Source organism: Dendrobates tinctorius, unplaced genomic scaffold, assembly GCF_039654945.1.
Source record: "Dendrobates tinctorius isolate UK_male_01 unplaced genomic scaffold, ASM3965494v1 ptg000015l, whole genome shotgun sequence".
Taxonomy (NCBI): Eukaryota; Metazoa; Chordata; class Amphibia; order Anura; family Dendrobatidae; genus Dendrobates; species Dendrobates tinctorius.
In genome coordinates this window covers 52,024,705-52,048,123 of record NW_027361683.1, presented here as the reverse complement: position 1 = coordinate 52,048,123, position 23,419 = coordinate 52,024,705, and the positions used below count along the sequence as shown (strand labels likewise).

At 43.2% G+C, this 23,419-nt stretch overlaps 1 protein-coding gene across 10 annotated transcripts in view; it reads left to right on the top strand.

Moving 5' to 3' along the window:
• HIVEP3 (HIVEP zinc finger 3) overlaps window positions 1-23,419 on the top strand; it is a 432,823-nt gene that overhangs the window by 311,966 nt on the left and 97,438 nt on the right. The window lies entirely within an intron of this gene.

Sequence of the window (23,419 nt, the reverse complement as noted above, 5' to 3'; positions counted from 1 at the left end):
AGGGAAGCACGGAGGGAGCCCCCTCCCTGCCGATGCTTCCCTTTAACTCCCGGTACACCGCGATCGCGTTTGATCGCGGTGTGCAAGGGGTTAACGTGTCGGGGGCGGTCCGTGACCGCCCCTGACACATTGTGCCGGGTGTCAGCTGTGATAATCAGCTGACACCCGGCCGCGATCAGCGGCGCTCACCACGTGGGCGCCGCTGATCGCGGTAGACGTACTATCCCGTCCCCGGTCATACGGGCCCGGGTACCGTGGACGGGATAGTACGTCTCATGTCAGGAAGGGGTTAAGCAGAGAGGGTGAAGCGGAGAAGATAACATTTCAGCAGGTGTGGGAGAGAGACTTGGGGATAAGCTTGTCTCTTGAGGAATGGGAAAGGGGGTTTCTCTTCACTCATAAACTTGCTAGCGCTGGGATTGCACAAGAGAAGACATAAAATACTCATGAGATGGTATCATTACCCTTCTAAACTACATGCAATATATTCAGCAGTTTCAGGGACTTGTTGGAGATGCGAGAGGGAGGTGGGCTCTATGATTCACATTTGGTGGGAATGCTCTAAGATCAAGCCATTCTAGGAGAAGGTTTTCGACAATTATCAATGAATCACAGGAAACTGTGTAGCAAGGTCCCCTCAAATAGCTGTTATGTCAATTTTACCTTCTTCAATAGGGACTCAGAAGAGAGATATTCTTCGGTTTTGTCCAACAGCAGCACGAATGGTAATTCCGCGGTTTTGGAAACTTACAAACCCCCCTGACATATTAGACTGGTATAAGGAAATGGTCAATCTGTGTAGAATGGAGGAGCTGTCTGCAGACTGCAATGGTACAAACGATAAATTTAGAAGGATTTGGAGTGGATGGATTTTGTTTCAGGACTCATCTGATTTCCATAATTTGTTCCACTGACTTTTTCAGTTACATAGGAATTTGCACATTAATATATATATGATTTTAAGGACCTCTTTATCCATAACCCCTTCCCCCTCCCTCTTCCCTTGTCTTTCTTTTCCGCTTTTTTTATCCTATATCTTTCCTCTGCATAATATAGAGAATACTTCCTCTCTTGAATACCTTGTTGGCGTTCGCCATATGGTTAGTGTTATTGTCTACCATGGTATGTTTGACTTACTGATAGAAGGTTGTATTCTCATTTTTGAATACTAGATATTTTCTCTGATTCTATATATTATCTGTTTGCATATAATATATTCTTTGTTTGAAAAATGGTTAATAAAATAGATTAAACATAAAAACATATGCACCAGGATTCAAGACATCTTCTCTTAAAATCTCTGTATCGAGAGGGAAATTAGATTTCCAAATTCATTAACTTGTTACTTACCGAAGATTTAAATTCTACGAATTCATCACAGCGAGCACCAAGATTGGGCGGCTCCAACAACTGATCAATGCCATGTGCAATTCCACCAGCAAACTCCATGTCTCTTTGAATGATTTTGGCATTATTATCATTCACCAGAATTTCCCCCTGCAAAAAAAAAAAAAAATAGTCGTGATGTATGCAACCTACATATGGATTTCTTCAGATACACTTTTTTACGCTTGATAAAGCGGCGTTGTGAGCCAGCAAAACGCGCATCGGGGTGGACATCTGGTTGGGAACATCCTCCCTGTTGTTACTTTAACTCCGGTAAGCCCGCTGTTCACTTATTGTGGGGACTTCCCCTGCTGTTACACTGGGTTAAGGTACTGTTACACTAAGCGATATCGCTAGCAATATCGCTATAACTTGTGACGTTATAGCGATATTGATAGCGATATCGCTGTGTCTGATACTTACCTACGACCGGCTCCCCCGCTGGTTATCGCTGATCGCGCGAGAACGTCCTGGACTGCTTCTCGTCGTCAGCTTCCTGCGGCGCTTCCTGTGGAGAGACGAGCGTGGAGGCGGGCGGGAGGACGCCGGATCGCCTAGTGTGACAGGTAAGTAGGGACCCCCGTCCCCAGCGATGTCGCTGGTGAGATCTGCCTGTGTGGCTGCTCACTAGCGACCACTTAGCGATGCACCAGCGATCCTGACCGCGTCATCGCTGGTCGGGATCGCTGGTACATCGCTAAGTGCGACAGTACCTTTATACTATGGGTTTCTCCTGGGGGTTATTAGTAATGGGACTATCATTTTTCCCTTATATCTGATATTTATACTATGTGGAGGTGTTCCCCCCTCTTTTGTCTGTACTGTCTTGAACTACATTGACCACTGTTATTTTTGGGTGATTTCTTTTATTCTACTTTTGTACTGAATAAAGTTTGTACCGTTTTTTACACAAAAAAAACCGCATGCACACGAAAATGCGTATGAACGCGTGCATACGATAGGGACGCAGGATGCATGCGCATGGACGCGCACGAAGCACAGTGCTAAAAAACGCTAGTGTGAAACCTGCCTTAGTTTCGTCTCTTCCCACTTGCCCTGGTGCTTTGGCAAGCAGGGTAATGGTTTGAGGGTTCATATCAGCTGTGTAATATCCGCTGACATCAAGGCCAGGGGTTAATAACGGAAAGGCATGTCTCGGACACCCCCATTACTAACCCGGTAGTCAAAAGAAATAAACACAGAGAGAAAAGTCCTTTAATTGTAAAAAAAAAAAAATAAATAAATACTCCAACCCTTTTACCCATTTATTACCATTAAAAAATGATATAATCTAAAGGGGTCCTCCATAATTCCAATTCAAAAAGTTCTCACGCTGCGAGTGGTAACGTCAGTAAGGTTACCGAAGATCAATGAACTGCAAAAAACTTATTGACGTCGCTGCTCGTCGCGGCAGCCTGATAGACACTCTACTGTCAGTGTGTGATGGCTGCCGTGCTCTGCAAGCACATTACTCATGTCACCGCTCAACACACCATCCAGATGTAGCAGAGTTGGAGATTGTCGTGGGATGGATTTACCCCTTTGGATGATTTCATTTTTTAATGGTAATAAATGGGTAACAGAGGTTCGGGAAGTGTGTGTTTTTTTTTTTTTTTTGTTTTTTTTTTTTATAACAGTTGAAGGACTTTTCTGTCTGTGTTTATTGCTGTTGACTAAGGGGTGAGTTTTGGGGGTGCCTGATAGACATCTCTCCATACTAACCCCTGGGCTTGATGTCAGTGGACATTAGACAGCTGACATCAACCCCAAAACCATTACCTTGCTTGTTAACGCACCAGAGCAAACAGGAAGAGTCGAGGTTAAGTGCCAGAATTGGTGCATCTAAATGGATGTGCTATTTTTTGGGGGCGACTGAGGGCTGAAGTTTTAATCTGGAAGGGGCCAATATCCAAGACCCCTTCACAGCCTATTAAGATCAGACCACAGCTGTCTGTTTAGACTTTACTGGTTAGTAATAATAGGGGGAACCCATGTAATTTTTTGGGGTCCCTCTTTTTTAAAAACCAATAGACCCTACGCAGACAGCTGTGAGCTGATATTAATAGTCTGGTAAACTTCATGGATATTGGCCTCTTCCCAAATTAATAACACCAGTCCCCAGTTGTCTGCTTTCTGTTAGCAGTGTATTAAAATAAGGGGGACCCCACATCTTTTTCTTTTATTAACTAAATACATGTACAGTAAGCTACACACACACTGCACTAATAGTATATGTGACTGACATCTTTGTATTTATCCTGTGTGTATATACAGTATATATTCTAAAGTTTCATGTTGTGAATTTACTGTACTCGGCTGATTAAATGTTGGGTTTCCTATGAGATGGTTGCATAAAAATCTGATGGCACATGCATGGTCCATGTACCAGGCAATTTTTTTTTCCTTGCACCCATTGACTTGCATTGATGAGTCTGCCAGTTAAGGTGGCCATACACAGTATGCTGCAATTTATGTATTTTTTTCATCACCTCAATTCCAGGTGAGGGAAAACTTGCAGATGAACACTGACCCAGGGTGTGTGCACACGGTGCGGATACTGCTGCAGATCTGCAGCGGATTTGGCCCTGCGGGTCCGCAGCAGTTTCTCCTGTGTTGTACAGTACCACTATAGTCAATGGAAAATGAAAAACTCCGCACAGATTAGCTGCGGTTTTAAAGGGAAGGTGCCATCCCCAAAAAATTTTTTCAGCAATTGAAAAAATGTAAAGAATTAATGTTTACATTTTCTTAAAAAATATTATCATTTGTTTTTAATTTTGTAAAATATGAAAAATAATTTTAAAAAGTTTGGCATTTCCACTTGTTAACACTAGGGGGTGCAGCTACTGAAGTTTGGCACAAAAACCTAGTGAACAACTAGCTCACATTACTGTCCTGCAGTAATTATGGGCGTACAGTGTCCATGATGTTTGATTTTGATATATGATCATGCCCTAAAATGGACACTGTATGGGTGGAATCTGCTGACATGGGTGTGGTGTCACTCCTCTCCTCCCCTACTGGGTGCTTGCTAAGGGAAAAGAGAGGATGATATTTAGGAACACAGTGAGCAGCCATTTTGATGGGGCCTGCAAAGTTACTGACTGTCTTTTCATGTAAAGTCTGGATCAGAATAGGTCATCAATCAGCAGAAATGTTTCCTGTATTTCTGTGGAGCAGACAAGCAGACGGTCCATCCATGTGTATAAAACACAGCGCTCTATGTACAATCCCTGGCACCGAACAGGGTGCCCCCCACAGACCAGCACACTGCTCTCCTGAAATACTCTGTGCTGCTGTCACCCTGCTCCTTCCTCCATATATCAGGCCCCTGTCGCCTCGCTTTCACACATCGCCAGGACAGGATCTGAGGAGAGGAATGGGGTCTTCGGTCACCGAGGATGGCAGGCAGCAAGGATTCTGGGAGTAGGGTGACAGCAGCACAGAGTATTTCAGGAGAGAAGTGCCCTGATATATGGGGGAGGAGCAGGGAGACAACAGCACAGAGTCTTTCAGGAGAGCAGTGCGCTGGTCTATGGGGGTCACAGAGGGAGATGTATGGGGGAGGAACAGGGTGACGGCAGCACAGAGTATTTCAGGAGAGCAGTGCCCTGATATATGGGGGAGGAGCAGGGAGACAACAGCACAGAGTCTTTCAGGAGAGCAGTGCGCTGGTCTATGGGGGTCACAGAGGGAGATGTATGGGGGAGGAACAGGGTGACAGCAGCACAGAGTATTTCAGGAGAGCAGTGCCCTGATATATGGGGGAGGAGCAGGGAGACAACAGCACAGAGTCTTTCAGGAGAGCAGTGCGCTGGTCTATGGGGGGCACAGAGGGAAATGTATGGAGGAGGAGCAGGGTGACAGCAGCACAGAGTCTTTCAGGAGAGCAGTGCGCTGGTCTATGGGGGGCACAGAGGGAGATATATGGGGGAGGAACAGGGTGACAGCAGCACATAGTATTTCAGGAGAGCAGTGTGCTGGTCTATGGGGGTCACAGAGGGAGATATATGGGGGAGGAGCAGGGTGACAGCAGCACAGAGTATTTCAGGAGAGCAGTGTGCTGGTCTATGGGGGGCACAGAGGGAGCTATATGGGGGAGGAGCAGGGAGACAGCAGCACAGAAATCCAGGAAACATTTCTGCTGATTGATGGCCTGTTCTGATCCAGACTTTGCATGCAAAGACCCCATTCCCCTCCTCAGATTCTGTCCTGGCGATGTGTGAAAGCGAGGCGACAGGCGCAGTCCGGGGTGACACTGGGAAGCAGGCTGGGGGGGGAATGGATCCATACAGTAACGATAAAAATGAGACCCCTCTCTTCAGCTGCCTCACCAGCCCTCCCCTGACTGCACCTATTACCCCTGACCCGTGTGCAGGTGCTCAGCCAGAACCACCCCAGAATGGGTCCCCTTTTAGCAGATCACAAATAATACCGCCATATACTTCACACACAATGCCGCCTTATAGATCATACACAATACCACCATGTAGATCACACATAAAACCAGCAGGGTGACAGCAGCACAGAGTATTTCAGGAGAGCAGTATCATACGGCAGAGAATTAGACACACGGCTCAGCAGACTGTGTCACACAGGAGAGGATTAGATACACGGTTCAGCAGTCAGTATCACACAGGAGAGGATTAGATACACGGCTCAGCAGACTGTATCACACAGGATAGGATTAGATACATGGCTCAGCAGTCAGTATCACACAGGAGAGGATTAGGTACACGGCTCAGCACACAGTATCACACAGGAGAGGATTAGATACACGGTTCAGCAGTCAGTATCACACAGGAGAGGATTAGATACACGGCTCAGCAGTCAGTATCACACAGGGGAGGATTAGATACACGGTTCAGCAGTCAGTATCACACAGGAGAGAATTAGATACACGGCTCAGTAGTCAGTATCACACAGGAGAGGATTAGATACACGGCTCAGCAGACTATCTCACAGGATAGGTATAGATACACGGCTCAGCAGACTGTCACACAGGATAGGAATAGATACACGGCTCAGCACACAGTATCACACAGGAGACTATTAGATACATGGTTCAGCAGTCAGTATCACACAGGAGAGGATTAGATACACGGCTCAGCAGTCAGTATCACACGGGAGGATTAGCTACACGGCTTAGCAGACAGTATCACACAGGATAGGATTAGATACACGGTTCAGCAGTCAGTATCACACGGGAGGATTGGATACACGGCTCAGCAGTCAGTATCACACGGGAGGATTAGATACACGGCTCAGCAGTCAGTATCACACAGGGGAGGATTAGATACACGGCTCTGCAGTCAGTATCACACAGGATAGGATTAGATACACGGCTCTGCAGTCAGTATCACACAGGATAGGATTAGATACACGGCTCAGCAGTCAGTATCACAGGAGACAGTATTACAGATATGCTCACACTGGTGTAACTGCCCCCCCATACACTAGACTATGGGCTGTATATGTCACTGTCACTATAAAAGCAAAGGTGTCAGATTACCGGAGATCACTGGGGCTGTGTGTGAGTGAGGAGGCGGAGACAGAGCAGGAGGACAGTGGAGCTGGAGCAGGAAGCACGGTGCAGAAAGTCGAGCTCAGCAGATAGCACTGGGCTACAGTAAAATGGCGCCCAGCCACACCTACAGCAGTGAATGGTGCATCCCACAGGGGCGTGCCCAGTTCTCTGCTAATGAGGCTGCATGGTGGGGTCGGGAGCCGACCACAGTCTCCTATGTCCATGGACGGCCATATTTGCAGACTGCATGAGTCCTCTACAGATCTGCAAATCAAGATGGCAGCGCCCAGTGGCTACATTAAAACATTATTACAAACAAACCATAAATCCTAGTTAGTACAACATTTGCTTTAACAACATGTTTTTGTTACTTACTCTTTTTTTGCAAATTATATAAAATTGCGGCACCTTCCCTTTAAATTTGCAGCATGTCACTTTTTTGTGCGGAATCCGCAGCGGTTTGACACCTGCTCCATTACCAGGTGTCAAAACGCAGGGGAATCTGCAGGCTGATCCGCAGGTAAAACACAGGTCATCTGACCTGCGGATTTACCTGCAGATTTAGACAAATCCGCGCAGAAAAATCCGCAGCACAATCTGCAACGTGTGCACTCGCCCTCTAAAAATATCATTGTAGCGAGTGCAGTGCAATTTTTTTTTCTCACACATTGCACTCACCGATTTTGAGCGAACTCTAATCCACAGTCTGCAACAAAATCTACAAGTAACATACTGATTTTTGGAGCGATCTGTGCTTCTAAAAATTGTCACCGTGTGTCAATTTATATTTTTCTTTGCCATGGTCCGATCAAATTTTGATATTTCGTTATGAAGTTGACAGCCGGTTTGTACACTTGTGCTCAAAAGATTACATACCCCGGCAGAATTTTTGCTTTCTTGGCCTTTTTTCAGAGAATATGAATGATAACACCAAAACTTTTTCTACACTCGTGGTTAGTGGTTGGGTGAAGCCATTTATTGTCAAACTTCTGTCATTGATGTTAGAGGGGGCAATACATGGTATTAAGAAACGGGGTATGTGAACTTCTGATCAAGGTCATTTGGATGTTTTGGGTTGTCATTATGATTTAAAAAGAGAAAGCACAGTAGTTTATGAGAGGAGAATGAGAGGAGAAAAATTTTGTGTTATCATTCATATTCTCTGAAAAAGGGCCAAGAAAGCAAAAATTCTGCCGGGGTATGTAAACTTTTGAGCACAACTGTATTTCTTTAGGAAGGAGTTCTGACTATAAGACTAATTAAGGGGTTGTTCACTACTGGCCAATGCCTTCCGAATAGCTACAGTGACCATAGTAAAATGGAAAAAAAAATACATTTACATTTTTCCTGGACTAGCACTTCTTCGTTATCAGCGCTGTATCTCCTGGCAGTCATGTTACATTTCTTATGTCATGTGACTACTACAACCAATCACTGGCAAGATAGTTCTTTGGATAATTATGCATTTTAAATTTTATAATATAGCTTGTGCTACTAAGAACGGGTTGTCCCTTTAAAGTAAATACATTTAGACTGATTTAGAAAAAAATCACATTATAGGTGTGCTTCAGTAAAAGTACTGTACAGTTCTTGGAGCAAGCACTGTATTTATTTTTGTTTGTGTTCATCAATTGCTTTAAAAAGTAGTAGCTGACTCTTGCTGCCTTAGAATTGCATACTGTTCTCATAGAAACCGTCCTAGGAATTACATTTGTGAAAATAAAATTGAAATATCCATTTTTTTTTGTGCACCTGAAATTTGTGTATCCAATGGCCACATCTTCTTCTTAGGCATATCGTGAGGTCTGTCATCTGGGGTCATAAATATAACTTTTATGTCTATTTGAAATTTGACATATTGTGTTTCTTCTTAGCTCGATTATTACTTTTATGTTATATTGCATTCATAAATCATCCCTTTCTGCTAATGTTCAGCACAGTGTGCCGGGAAAATATTTCTTATAGAGCAACAGCGACTCGTCAGCTACAGCTAATAGCCGTTTACGCTATATGCTAAATCGATGGTCTGCTTTATATTACATCCTGTGTAATATCTGACTGAGTGATGTACATGAAATTGATCTCAGAATATCACTGCTTTTATTATTGCTTCCATGTTTACACTAGCATATCGCTTGAAAACTTATTCAAAAAACACTTCACATGGAAAAGCTCACATGTTGCTCCATCAACAGCCATTTCTTGGACAGAAGAGCTGTGCAGTCTGTGAAGGCAGCATTACGGTTCTTTCACATGTTCGTGATCATCAGTCCGATCTCGGATCACAATGCATGGACTGGCCACGCGTCTCCTTACCCTCGAGCTTAACAGCTGCATAGAAATATTTTTAGTATATATAATTTAGTAGGTGTCCCCAACAGATTTGTTAAAATAAGGATAAGATGGACAATCCCTTTAAAAGTAGGTGTCACAGGGTTACCGCAACAGTGTAGAGCCAGAAGACCGCAGCGTCTGATTACAGCATTGAGAAGAAGCACCTCTCCATCACTCTAAATGTATTTATTCCTTCTGACAGAACAAGGGTTAATCAGCCATGTTGGAAATCCCTGTGCTCACAGCTGAGCTCGGTTAGCCACTCCTTTCCCCTTTATAATCTGGGCTCTAACAAATCCTTGTCAGGGCTAGCATTTGCTGCATTTCTGACGTAGGCAGATGAGTTCATATGAGGAGAGTTGGAGTAGTTATTAGAGACTGTTACTTGGTTTGTATGTGTGATAATATCCCTATTTTGATTTATTACCCTACCTCCACTCCCCGGTGCATTCCCCTATTATATACGAGTGCATATTTTGTATGCCTGGAGTTTTCTGTTAACCCTTGTCCCTTGTTTGTGTTGCCTTGTTCGTTGGGTTGGTGTACTACGGTGCACAGTAGCGCCCCTCTTCCCTGGGTGGGGGAAGAGAACAGATGGAGGGCTAACTCAGGAGATAAGACAAGGGCGGAGGCTCCAGCATCTTCTCCTTCAGAAGGATCCCGGGGAGTAGGGCGAGCTAGGGTGCCCCCTAGTGTTAGGGACAGGGAAGGAGCCCCTGGTCCTGGGTCACCTGACAGGTGTTCCATGACAGTAGAAAGAGTAATGAAGATGGAAAAATAAAGATGACTGATGCTCTCAGAGTGCATTTACAAGCCACTAATGCACCTCTATCTGATTTGCATTTTGTTTCAGCCTTAAAGGGGTGGTCCAGGACTTTAACATTGATGGCCTATCCTTAGGATAAGTTATCAATGTCTAATCGGTGGGAGTGCAACACCCTGCACCCCAGCCGATCAGCTGTTGCCGTTGTCGCCTGGAACTGCTTAGTCACGGAGATGCACAGTACAGCTGCATCAATTATATATTGGATATTAGCTGCAGCCTGTTGATTTGACTAGGGGCGGATGTGCAGTGCGCTTAGCCACCGCCACTAAAAAGTCGACAGAGCTGTGATTTGCAGCTCCGTAACTGAGCAGTTCCGGCCGCCGCTGACTCTCACTGACCAGACATTGATAACCTATACCAAGGATAGGCCATCATTGTTAAAGTCACAGAAAAGCTCTTTAATTCTGAACAGAATTGGACACTAGAAATTTAGACAAAACTTCACTGCATGTAATAACTCTTTTAAAAAGTTGAGCTTCATTTTAATGTCCCAAATGTTAACATTCTCCTCACTAATTTTTAAAATGTTGCACTCCGTTTTCTTGTATCTCTTTTTTTTAACCCCTTTCCTACATTAGACGTACTATTCCGTCCATGTGACCTGGGACCTAAGTCCCAAGGACGGAATACCTCTAGCACGATCAGCTGCACTCATGGGGGCAGCGCAGCTGATCGCGGCCGGATGTCAGCTCATCACAGCTGACACCCAGCACTATGTGTCAGGGGCGGTCACGGACTGCCCCTGACACGTTAACCCCTGGCACACTGCGATCAAACACGATTGCAGTGTACCGGGGGTTTAAGGAAGCATCGGCAGGGAGGGGGCTCCCTCCGTGCTTCCCTGAGACCCCCACAGCAGCACGATGTCCAGCGCTGCTGCGGGGGTCTCCTTCCCTGCAGGTCCCCGAATCCAAAATGGCGGCGGGGGCCTGCAGGGAGGCGGCTTCCTCATGCCTGCAAAGCGCCGTCATGAGGAAGCCTGCAGCACTGCCTGTGACAGATTGCTGATCTGTCACAGCGATCTGTGATGTGACAGATCAGCGATCTGTCACATGACAGTGATGTCCCCATGGGACAATGTAATAAAGTTAAAAAAAAAAGTGAAAATTTCTGAAAAAAAAAAAAAAAAAAAATCGCTAAATAAATTAAAAAAATATATTCCCTAATAAATTCATTTCTTGAAAATAAAAAAACAATAAAAGTACGCATATTTGGAATTGCCGCATCCGTAACGACCCGCCCTATAAAACTGTCCCACTAGTTAACCCCTTTATTGAACCCCTTCAAAAATAAAAATAAAAAACGAAGCAAAAAATAAAGCTTTATCATACCGCCGAACGAAAAGTGCAATAACACGCGATCAAAAAGACGGATATAAATAACCATGGTACCGCTTAAAACGTCATCTTGTCCCGCAAAAATCGAGCCGCCACACAGCGTCATCAGCGAAAAAATAAAAAAGTTATAGCTCGCAGAATAAAGCGATGCAAAAATTATTCTTTCTTATATAAAATTGTTTTCATTGCATAAAAGCGCCAAAACATAAAAAAAGACAAATGAGGTATCGCTGTTATCATACTGACCCAAAGAATAAAAGGGCTTTATCAATTTTACCGCACACGGAACAGTATAAGCGCACACCCCAAAGGAAATTCATGAAACACTGGTTTTTGTTCATTCTGCGTCCCAAAAATCGGAATAAAAAGCAATCAAAAAAATGTCATGTGCCCGAAAATGGTACCAATAAAGACATCAACTCGTCCCGCAAAAAATAAGACCTCACATGACTCGGTGGGTCATAATATGGAAAAATTATAGCTCTCAAAATGTGGTGATGCATAAACTATTTTTACAATAAAAAGCGTCTTTTAGCATGCGACAGCTGCCAAACATAAAAACCCGCTATAAATAGTAAATCAAACCCCCCGTTATCACCCCCTTAGTTAGAGAAAAATAATAAAATTTAAAAAAAAGTATTTATTTCCATTTTCCCATTAGGGCTAGGGGGAGGGGGTTTCCACTGTTTTGGCACATCAGGGGCTTTCCAAACGCGACATGGCGTCCGATCTCAATTCCAGCCAAAAAAGTCAAATGGCGCTGCTTCCCTTCCGAGCTCTGCCATGCGCCCAAATAGTGGTTTACCCCCACATATGGGGTATCAGCGTACTCAGGACAAATTGCACAATAACTTTTGGGGTCCTGTTACTCTTAGGAAAACAACAATTGGGGGTGGAAAAAATATGATTTTTTAATTGTACGGCTGTATGTTATAAACTGCTGTGAAGCCCTTGGGGGTTCAAAGTGCTCACCACATATCTAGATAAGTTCCTTGGGGGTCTAGTTTCCAAAATGGGGTCACTTGTGGGGGGTTTCCACTGTTTAGGCACATCAGGAGCTCTCCAAATTTGACATGGCATCCGATCTAAATTCCAGCCAATTTTGCAGTGAAAAAGTCAAACGGCGCTCCTTCCCTTCCGAGCTCTATCATGTGCCCAAACAGTGGTTCCCCACCACATATCAGGTATCGGCGTTCTCAGGACAAATTGCACAATAACTTTTGCAGTCCAACTTCTCCTGTTACCCTTGGTAAAATAAAAAAAATTGAACCTGAAGTAATTTTTTTTGTGAAAAAAAGTTAAATGTTCATTTTTTTTAAACATTCAAAAAATTCCTGTGAAGCACCTGAAGGGTTAATAAACTTCTTGAATGTGGTTTTAAGCACCTTGAGGGGTGCAGTTCTTAGAATGGTGTCACCTTTGGGTATTTTCTATCATATAGACCCCTCAAAGTGACTTCAAATGTGATGTGGTCTGTAAAAATAAAATGGTGTTGCAAAAATGAGAAATCACTGGTCAAATTTTAACCCTTATAACTTCCTAACAAAAAAAAATTTTGGTTCCCAAATTGTGCTGCTGTAAAGTAAACATGTGGGAAATGTTACTTAAGTTTTTGAGCGCCATTTCTCTGTGATTTAAGGGCATAAAAATTCAAAGTTGGAATATTGCAAAATTTTCGCCAAATTTCCGTTTTTTTCACAAATAAACGTAAGTTATATGAAAATTTTACCACTAACAGGAAGTACAATATGTCATGAGAAAACAAAAGTCAGAATCACCTGGAACCATGGAAGCGTTTCAGAGTTATTACCTCATAAAGGGACAGTGGTCAGAATTGTAAAAATTGGCCTGCTCATTAACGTGCAAATCACCCTTGGGGGTAAAGGGGTTAGTGGATGTTTGCCACCCCTAAAACACAAATCAAACTACGTAAGCAGTTATATAGGGAACTTGAGCCATACTGTATAAGAATAACAGCAGTATACATTTTAGTGGCTGAGAGCATGACTTTTATTTCATAAGCAAATGAGAGCACTTTGGTGCAGTCCTGGCATAGCAAAAGACTCAATGCATCATTATATCACCTCAATTTGCATTTTAAGCTGTGTCCCTAATCCTGATTGACAGGGCATATATATATATATATATATATATATATATATATACACAGTTATGGCCAAAAGTTTTGAGAATGACACAAATATTAATTTTTACAAAGTCTACTGCTTCATTTTTTCTAATGGCAATTTGCATATACTCCAGAATGTTATAAAGAGTGATCAGCTTAACAGCAATTACTTGCAAAGTCAATATTTGCCTAGAAAATGAACTTTATCCCCCAAAACACATTTCAACATCATTGCAGCCCTGCCTTAAAAGGACCAGCTAACATCGTTTCAGTGATTGCTCCATTAACACAGGTGCGGGTGTTGATGAGGACAGGGCTGGAGATCAATCTGTCATGATTAAGTAAGAATGACACCACTGGACACTTTAAAAGGAGGCTGGTGCTTGGCATCATTGTTTCTCTTCTGTTAACCATGGTTATCTCTAAAGAAACACGTGCAGTCATCATTGCACTGCACAAAAATGGCCTAACGGAAGAGTATCGTAGCTAGAAAGATTGCACCTCAGTCAACAATCTATCGCATCATCAAGAACTTCAAGGAGAGAGGTTTCCTTGTTGCCAAAAAGGCTCCAGGGCGCCCAAGAAAGTCCAGCAAGCGCCAGGACCGTCTCTTAAAAGTGTTTCAGCTGCGGGATCGGGCTACCAGCAGTGCAGAGCTTGCTCAGGAATGGCAGCAGGCAGGTGTGAGTGCATCTGTACGCACTGTGAGGCGGAGACTCTTGGAGCAAGGCCTGGTCTCAAGGAGGGCAGCAAAGAAGCCACTTCTCTCCAGGAAAAACATCATGGACAGACTGATATTCTGCAAAAGGTACAGGGAGTGGACTGCTGAGGACTGGTGTAAAGTCATTTTCTCTGATGAATCCCCTTTTCAATTGTTTGGGACATCTGGAAAACGGCTTATTCGGAGAAGACCAGGTGAGCGCTATCACCAGTCTTGTCTCATGCCAGCTGTCAAGCATCCTGAAACCATTCGTGTGTGGGGTTGCTTCTCAGCCAAGGGAATGGGCTCTCTCTCAGTCTTGCCTAAAAACACAGCCATGAATAAAGAATGGTACCAGAATGTCCTCCAAGAGCAACTTCTCCCAACCGTCCAAGATCAGTTTGGCGATCAACAATGCCTTTTTCAACATGATGGAGCACCTTGCCATAAAGCAAAGGTGATAACTAAATGGCTCAGGGAACAAAACATAGAGATTTTGGGACCATGGCCGGGAAACTCCCCAGATCTTAATCCCATTGAGAACTTGTGGTCAATCATCAAGAGACGGGTGGACAAACAAAAACCTTCAAATTCAGACAAAATAAAAGCATTGATTTTGCTAGAATGGACTGCTATCAGTCAGGATTTGATCCAGAAGTTGATTGAGAGCAAGCCAGGGAGAATTGCTGAGGTCCTGAAGAAGAAGGGTCAACACTGCAAATATTGACTTGCTGCATTAACTCATTCTAACTGTCAATATAACCTTTTACTACTCATAATATGATTGCAATTATATTTCTGTATGTGATAAAAACATCTGACAAACACACATAAAAACCAGAGGCCAGCAGATCATGTGAAAATATAATATTTGTGTCACTCAAAACTTTTGGCCATGACTGTGTATATATATATATATATATATATATATATATATATATAAAACACACACACACCAAATAAACCGGCTGTTATGAATATGGAGGCGACCCTGCCCGCACAAGGTTACAATCTACAGGGTAATAGGGAAGGAGGTGATGGGTGTGAGGGTTGGTATAGTTTGGGTGCTAAATCAAAAAAGCTTTATAGAAAAAAATCCAGCTCACCTCAGTAGAATCCAATGCCGTGAATGGCAAGAAGTTCGTGTTAGCAGCATCCAAGAAGGAAAGGTATCCAGCAATAGATCCAATGGTGAAAAATTATTTAAAACCAAAAATCTTTAATTTATAACATTTGTTAAAATTATGGTATAAAACCATTAGTTTAGAAAAAAGGCAAGTAACCCGGGAAACTCATGGCCTTACGCGTTTCAAACAGACTGGTTCTTAATCATAGATCAGAGAGTGCTAGTAAGCTTACAGCAGTGTTTTTGCAGGTTGTAGGTTTTGCTGAAGAGATTATTTATTTTACTCTTATAGAACCAATGCTTTACACAGCGCTTTAAAGCCCTGATAATCACTGTCCCCATTGGAGCTCACAATCTAAAATTCCCTATCAGTAAACCTAGAGAAATGCCTTTAAAGTACTGGCACTTCCAAACAGAAGTTTTTGCCACAAATATTAAGAAGATAGTTCAACTTTATTTGGAAAAAAATCTTTTAAAAAAGCAAATAAAATGGGGAAAATAAATGCAGAAACGACACCTGCCGGACATATAAATCCTAAATATAATACTTATATAAAAAATGATTTCATGTATATTAAAGTGCCCGTAGATTAGAGCTGCAATATTTGCAATAGATACATAAACCAATCCTTCAAAATTACATATATCTCCACATATTGATATTTAGCCCAATGCAGAAAAAGTCTATAGCAAGCCCAATGCTAGTACATATACTTCATATAAAGCATATGTCACTAAAAACATTTATTTAATCTGGCCAAAAAAAACAACTAGAACATTATGGTTCTTGTGCAATACCAAGGTGCATAGTGCTAATATAAAGAGTAGAAAACACTTGACAAAGTATGGAGATAAAACACAATTTAGCAAGTGAGGAAGGGTAAAGTCATAACCTGCAGGTGAAGTCCGGGCCTCGACGCGCGTTTCGCTTTTAAGCTTCTTCCTAATACGTCTGTATGGTGGGGGAAAGTGTAAGTAGGTCTATTTATAGTGCTCTCCTTTCATTGGCGGTAGCAGTCTGAGTGCGGCGCTTCCGTCGGGATACCAGAAGCTCAGTCATCGCGAGTTAGCATCACACTTTACACAGCCACGCCCCATCCAATGCATCAGAAGGAGTGACTACATGCGGAGCTAAAAACGCATCGTCACTGCAACCCGAAGTCGGAAGCCAGGGGGAAGCGCTTGCCGCTGCATGAGAGTACTGATGAGGTATCTGAGGCTGCAGATCAGTCTCCATGGCAACCTGTTAAAGCCAGAGGGATGACTCTACACTTCCTAAAAAGGCTTATTTTAGGGTAAAGGCAATAGATGTATATACATAAGGGGCTCTTTATCCAGTTGGGGTATCAGTGATATAGTCAAAACGTACATATGACTGACACACAGGACACCTAACAAATTTTAAAAGCACATTTAGCCGTAAAAGCAATGTGCATAGCAGTTGAGAAGAGAGACCCCCCCCCCCAGACTTTGGGGGGGGGAGTGACATGTGAATGAGATGATATTGCATTCAATCACATTAGTGCATTCAATCACTAATGTGATCTAATAAAAAAATTTAACGTTTTTTTTAAAAAGACATGATCAATATCATGAAAGTAAAAGCAAAAGAGAAAAAAATATTTTTAAGCAACATAATTACGGTAGTGTAAACTGCATGGACCATTAGACATGAATAGTAATAGATATTTGCTAAAAATTATTACAATAAATATAAAGTGCATGTAGTCATTATACAATAATAGTGATGGATAAATGTTCAAATATATTGTTACTAATGTTCATATTTTTGACCACACAAGCGGTTGATCACAGGAGAGGGGAAGGGATTCCCATCCCATATCCACCACTAGACGCACAGAAAGATGACCAGCCATCACAGTCACAAATCAGGAACAACAGGCAAAAATCTTCCATGGTGAATATACCCATAGCCAATCTGAAACTTAACGAGAGGTATAAATGTATGACCAATAATGCATCATAAGTTACTTAAAAACAAACATTAAAAATCCATAAAAAAATGTGAATAATATATATTAATAATATATAATAATAATAATATCATCACTGTCCTCGATGGGGCTCACAATCTACATTCCCTATCAGTATTGTCTTTGGAGTGTGGGAGGAAACCGGAGTGCCCAGAGAAAACCCACGCAAACACTGGGAGAACATACAAACTCCTTGCAGATGTTGTCCTTGGTGGGATTCGAACCCAGGACTCCAGCGCTGCAAGGTTAACCACTGAGCCACCGTGCTGCCTCTATAAGGTTTGTGCCTGTCCATTGGTGAAAAGCATGACTGTGATATTTATGGTGGCAGATAAGTGAGAATATCAGCCTGATCAGTAGAAAACCTGGGATCTTAGTGAACCATGTTTCTGTGCAATTTCACCATTCTACTTTTACTGCCTCTGACGGGATGATGTGGGATATTAGGGGTAGTAGTCCGGTAGCTCTGGCTGACGGGATGATGTGAGATATAGTGAATGTTGCTATGCGGAGTGGGTGGGGCTCAACACTCAGAGAGATATATATATATATATATATATATATATATATATATATATTCATTATAATTTGTTATAACTAACCGTAGTTAGTTACTATGCCCGGGCAGCGCCGGGCTCTTATATATATACACACACACACACACACACACACACACACACACACATATATATATGCATACATACACACACATACACCATATACACTCACTGGCCACTTTATTAGGTACACCTGTCCAACTGTGTGTTAAGACTTAATTTCTAATCAGCCAATCACATGGCGGCAACTCAGTGCATTTAGGCATGTAGACATGTTCAAGACAATCTCCTGCAGTTCAAACCGAGCATCAGTATGGGGAAGAAAGGTGATTTGAGTGCCTTTGAACGTGGCATGATTGTTGGTGCCAGAAGGGCTGGTCTGAGAATTTCAGAAACTGCTGATCTACTGGGATTTTCATGCACAACCATCTCTAGGGTTTACAGAGAATGGTCCGAAAAAGAAAAAAAATCCAGTGAGCGGCAGTTCTGTGGCCGGAAATGCCATGTTGATGCCAGAGGTCAGAGGAGAATGGGCAGACTGGTTCGAGCTGATAGAAAGGCAACAGTGACTCAAATTGCCACCCGTTACAACCAAGGTAGGCAGAAGAGCATCTCTGAACGCACAGTGCGTCGAACTTTGAGGCAGATGGGCTACAGCAGCAGAAGACCACACTGGGTACCACTCCTCTCAGCTAAGAACAGGAAACTGAGGCTACAATTTGCACAAGCTCATCGAAATTGGACAGTAGAAGATTGGAAAAACGTTGCCTGGTCTGATGAGTCTCGATTTCTGCTGCGACATTCGGATGGTAGGGTCCGAATTTGGCGTAAACAACATGAAAGCATGGATCCATCCTGCCTTGTATCAACGGTTCAGGCTGGTGGTGGTGGTGTCATGGTGTGGGGAATTTTTTCTGGGCACTCTTTGGGCCCCTTGGTACCAATTGAGCATCGTTGCAACGCCACAGCCTACCTGAGTATTGTTGCTGACCATGTCCATCCCTTTATGACCACAATGTACCCAACATCTGATGGCTACTTTCAGCAGGATAATGCGCCATGTCATAAAGCTCGAATCATCTCAGATTGGTTTCTTGAACATGACAATGAGTTTACTGTACTCAAATGGCCTCCTCAGTCACCAGATCTCAATCCAATAGAGCATCTTTGGGATGTGGTGGAACGGGAGATTCGCATCAGGGATGTGCAGCCGACAAATCTGCGCCAACTGTGTGATGCCATCATGTCAATATGGTCCAAAATCTCTGAGGAATGCTTCCAGCACCTTGTTGAATCTCTGCCACGAAGAATTGAGGCAGTTCTGAAGGCAAAAGGGGGTCCAACCCCTTACTAGCATGGTGTACCTAATAAAGTGGCCAGTGAGTGTATACTCGAATATAAGCTGAGATTTTCAGCCCATTTTTTGGGCTGAAAGTCCCCCTCGGCTTATATTCGAGTCACATACACCAGGGGGTCGGAGGGGGGGCGGGGTTGTAAGGTCATACTTACCGGTCCTGGCACGGTCTCTGCAGCCCCCAGCTTCTCAGCGATCTCCCTTCCTTCCTTCAGCGGTCACATGGTACTGCTCATTACACTCATGAATATACGCATATTCATGAGGTGTAATGAGTGGTACCACGTGACCGCTGAAGGCAGGAAGTGAGATCGCGGAGAAGCTGGGGGCTGCAGAGACCGTGTCAGTGACGTTCAGACAGCAGAGGGCGCGATGACGTGGTTAGTACGTGCCACGCCCCCTGCAGTCTGAACGTCACTGACAGATGACGTGCCAGACAGCAGCAAGCAGCGGCACCTGACCCCAGCGACGGAGAGGTGAGTATGTCATTTTTTTTTTTTTAAATGCTGCAGCACATGGGGGCATAATGTATGGAACATCTTATGGGGCAGCTTATGGGGGAATAGTCTATGGAGCATCTTATGGGGGCAGCATATAGGGGTATAATCTATGGAGCATCTTATAGGGGCAGCATATGGGGGAATAATCTATGGAGCATCTTATAGGAGCAGCATATGGGTGCATAATCTATGGAGCAGCCTATGGGGGAATAATCTATGGAGCATCTTATGGGGACAGTATATAGGGGTATAATCTATGGAGCATCTTATAGGGGCAGCATATGGGGGAATAATCTATGCAGCATCTTACAGGGGCAGCATATGGGGGAATAATCTATGGAGCATCTTATGGGGGCAGCATATGGGGCCTATTCTATGGAGCATCTTATGGGGCCATAACCTTTATGGAGCATCTTATGGGGCCATTATTAACCTTTGTGCAGCATTATATGGGGTGTATTTTGTATGGAGCATCATATAGGGCCATAATGAACTGTATAGAGCATTATATGGGGCTCCTGATTCAATATAGATATTCAAAAACATTTAACCTACTGATGTCTCAATTAATTTTACTTTTATTGGTATCTATTGTTATTTTTTAAATTTACCAGTAGCTGCTGTATTTTCCGCCCTAGGCTTATACTCGTCAATAAGTTTTCCCAGTTTTTTGTGGCAAAATTAGGGGGGGGGTCGACTTATACTCGTATATGCGGTGTAATATATATATTGGGAAAAGCTAATTATTTCATTGAGACCATTTCATTTAACTGTCCCCAACTTAAAGATACACCTGGCTTCTAGTTGAGCCAAATTTCTCCTCCAGTTTCCACCTCTTATCGATGCTGAAGGCAGAGACAGTGAGACCAGTGCTGATTGGGCACCGATGTCACAACACCGCACGAGGGCCCCGGGACCTCGAATGCCGACACCACGGGAACAGCATCAGCACTGGTGGTGAGAATAAGCCTTATTATTTTATCGGGGCCAAACATTTTGCTCATGAAAGAGTTGTCCTAGTAGTGGACAACCCCTTTAAAGGTTACACGTAGGCAGTGAACTTGTGATACAGGGCAAAACGTAATGCTATTTATTGTGATATACAAGTCTGGTTTCGAAGTTGAACAAGATGGAGGAAAGATAAAGGTGACGAGAAAAAGAGTGTAACTGATTCTGGGATTTTGGCCAACAGATATGAAAGTTGTGAGACACGGCACCAACATCATTATGACTACATTAGCTACTTAAAAAGGTGTTTACAATAGTGGACAATCAATTCAAGCATTAAAACATTTCTTAATAATTAAAGATCTTGAAACACCCATATTTCTTTAATAAAAAAAAGTTCTCTTTTGCTTGTGATGCTGTATGGGGTGAAAACTTTCTTAACCCCTTTCTGACATCTGACGTACTATCCCATCCATGGGACCCGGGCCCCTATGCCCATGGACGGGATAGTACGTCATAGCTGATCGCAGCCGGGTGTCAGCTGATTATCACAGCTGACACCCGACACTATATGTCAGGGGCAGTCACGGACCGCCCCCGACACGTTAACACCTGGCACACTGCGATCAAACATGATAGCAGTGTACCGGGGGTTTAGGGAAGCATCGGCAGGGAGGGGGCTCCCTCCATGCTTCCCTGAGACCCCTGCAGCAGTGCAGTGTGCAGTGCTGCTGCGGGGGCCTCCTTCCCTGCAGGTCCCCGGATCCAAAATGGCGGCGGGGGCCTGCAGGTAGGCGACTTTCTCATGCCTGCAAAGCGCCGGTATGAGGAAGCCTGCAGCACTGCCTGTGACAGATCGCTGATCTGTCACAGCGATCTGTGATGTGACAGATCAGTGATCTGTCACATGACAGTGATGTCCCCCCTGGGACATTGTAATAAAGTTAAAAAAAAAAGTGTAAAAATAATTTATAAAAAAAAAAATCGCTAACTAAAAAAAAAAAAAAAAAAAAATTCCCTAAAATTCATTTTTTTTAAATAAACAATAAAAGTACACATATGTAATATTGCCGCGTCCGTAACGTCCTGCCCTATAAAACTGTCCCATTAGTTAACCCCTTTAGCGAACCCCCTTAAAAAATAAAAACAAAGCAAAAAAATAATGCTTTATTATCATACCGCCAAACAAAAAGTGCAATAACGCGATCAAAAAGACAGATATAAATAACCATGATACCGCTGAAAACGTCATCTTGTCCCGCAAAAAACAAGCCACCATACAGTCATCAGTGAAAAAATAAAAAAGTTATAGCTCGCAGAATAAAGCGATGCAAAATAATTATTTTTATATAAAATTGTTTTTATTGCATAAAAGTGCCAAAACATAAAAAAAGACAAATGAGATATCGCTGTAATCGTACTGACCCAAAGAATAAAACCGCCTTATCAATTTTACTGCATGCGGAACGGTGTAAACGCACCCCCCAAAAGAAATTCTTGAAATGCTGGTTTTTGTTCATTCTGCATCCTAAAAATCGGAATAAAAGTGAACAAAAAATGTCACGTGCCCGAAAATGGTACCAATAAAAACGTCAACTCATCCCGCAAAAAATAAGACCTCACATGACTCGGTGGGTCAAAATATGGAAATATTATAGCTCTCAAAATGTGGTGATGCAAAAACTATTTTTACAATAAAAAGCGTCTTTTAGCGTATGACAGCTGCCAAACATAAAAACCTGCCATATATAGTAAATCAAACCCCCCCTTTATCACCCCTTTAGTTAGGGAAAAATAATAAAATTAAAAAAAATGTATTTATTTCCATTTTCCCATTAGTGTTAGGGCTTGGTGGCTGAGATTAGGGTTAGGGGTGTGTTGCGGTTAGGGTTGGAGTTAGAATTGGGGGGTTTCCACTGTTTGGGCACATCAGGTGCTCTCCAAACGCAACATGGCGTCTGATCTCAATTCCAGCCAATTCTGCGTTGAAAAAGTCAAACAGTACTCTTTCCCTTCCAAGCTCTGCCATATGCCCAAACAGTGTTTTACCCCCACATATGGGGTATCAGCCTACTCAGGACAAATTGCAAAACAACTTTTGGGGTCCAATTTCTCCTGTTACCCTTGGGAAAATAAAATAATTGGGGACTAAAAGATCATGTTTGTGGAAAAAATGATTTTTTTATTTTCACGCCCGGGCGTTATAAACTTCTGTGAAGCCCTTGGCGTTTCAAAGTGCTCACCACACATATAGATAAGTTCCTTGGGGGGTCTAGTTTCCAAAATGGTGTCATTTGTGGGGGGTTTCCACTGTTTAGGCACATGAGGGGCTTTCCAAACACGGCATGGCGTCCAATCCCAATTCCAGTCAAAAAAGTCAAATGGCGCGGCTTCTCTTCCGAGCTCTGTCATGCGCCCAAATAGTACATGGAAAAAAAAATGGAAAGAGAGGCACAATGAGTGTACCTGTGTTAAAATTGGCTTCCCTAACTAAATACAGGGTGCTGACCTTGGGGGGGTTGTGCCACCCCTGCACAACCACGGTGTAAACGTAAGTGGTGGGTGGGGAACGTATCCTCTCACCTCGGGAGGGCACTGCACGTGGCTGTCAGCAAACTCCGCTCTCCTGTTCGGTCCGTCTCTCGCCGGCTTCCGGACGTAATCCTGTAACCAGCCGCAGCCGTAAGTACAAAACCACAGAT